Source organism: Schistocerca piceifrons, unplaced genomic scaffold (assembly GCF_021461385.2).
Source record: "Schistocerca piceifrons isolate TAMUIC-IGC-003096 unplaced genomic scaffold, iqSchPice1.1 HiC_scaffold_936, whole genome shotgun sequence".
In the NCBI taxonomy this organism is placed as follows: domain Eukaryota; kingdom Metazoa; phylum Arthropoda; class Insecta; order Orthoptera; family Acrididae; genus Schistocerca; species Schistocerca piceifrons.
This window is the reverse complement of record NW_025729208.1, coordinates 5,713,083-5,714,177: the sequence shown is the minus strand read 5'-3', so window position 1 is coordinate 5,714,177 and position 1,095 is coordinate 5,713,083. Positions and strand designations below refer to the sequence as shown.

Below are 1,095 nucleotides of genomic sequence, written 5' to 3'. Positions count from 1 at the left end.
AGACATGCATGGCTTAATCTTTGAGACAAGCATATGACTACTGGCAGGATCAACCAGGGAGCTGCGTCAACTAGAGCTGAGCAGCCGGCCGCCCGGGAGTGTGTCCCGGGGGCCCGCGCGAACACGCAAGCGTCCGCTCAATCATTCTGCAAACAGGAGGAGGCTGAGCTCCCCTGCACAATACACCTCGAAACCCTCTCAGGTCCCGGCGGCGCGCAGCGCCGTCCCAAGTACTTGGTCGGGTTCGAGAGAGGCGCAATCGCCCGGAGTTAGGCGAGTAGACGCTTTCGGTGCGACCACCCGTGCTCCCAACTGAGCTTGCCGCTGCCGACAGAGGCCCGGGAGCGTGCTGTCGTGGCATTGCCGGCGGGAGACAACACGCGCCACCTACGGTGACCGGCAGCTCCAACGCCAGCGCCACAGAAGGACAAAAGCCCCACTTGGGTGCCGAAGCGAACTCTCCCAGCACAGCGCACACGCCAACACATCCGCACAGCTGCGATACAAACCACCAGCGAGAACCGCTGGGGCGACCGAGCAGCAGACGGCGTCGCGGCGCCGAGCGCCGGGCGGCGGCGCATCCTCAACGCACACAGTCCTCAATCGGACCAGCACACTGCAGATGTCCACCGCGCTTCGCACCGGGCCCGCGAGGACCTACTTTGGCCGCACGGCGCCGCGCGCAGGGTGCGCCGGCGCGCAGCTGCGACGCCTGCCGCGTCCGTCGGCCGGCGCGCCTGCCACTGGCCGCCCCCACCAGCCGGCTGTAGCGCGTGCGCCCACGCACCGCGCGGCCAGCACGCCGGGAGGCGCCCCCTCACCGGCCGGGGACGGTCCCACCCAGCCACCGCCGCGTATCGCTTCACACCCAGATGCCGTTCAGTTTCGTCGGCATGGTGGGTATCGCTGGAACAACCGGTTAGTACCTCAACCTATCGTCGCCATCACCGATTCACCCCTAGCGAGAACAACCGCACCACAACGGGTTACCATTTCTTCATTTGCGTAACTTCACCAGAAAACGTAGGCGTCCATCGCCATTTGCAACTTCAACCATTATTGCATGCCTGTGTCAGGTGTCACGCCACACTACGT

At 65.1% G+C, this 1,095-nt stretch overlaps 1 non-coding gene across 1 annotated transcript in view; it reads right to left on the bottom strand.

Annotated features, from left to right (window-relative positions):
* The window catches only part of LOC124772204, a 1,909-nt gene extending 1,849 nt beyond the window's left edge, over positions 1–60 (bottom strand). Inside the window, exon 1 of the ribosomal RNA XR_007013870.1 lies at positions 1–60. This exon is cut by the window's left edge and continues 1,849 nt beyond it. This is a non-coding gene — a ribosomal RNA (small subunit ribosomal RNA).
* Positions 61–1,095: the final 1,035 nt, after the last annotated feature.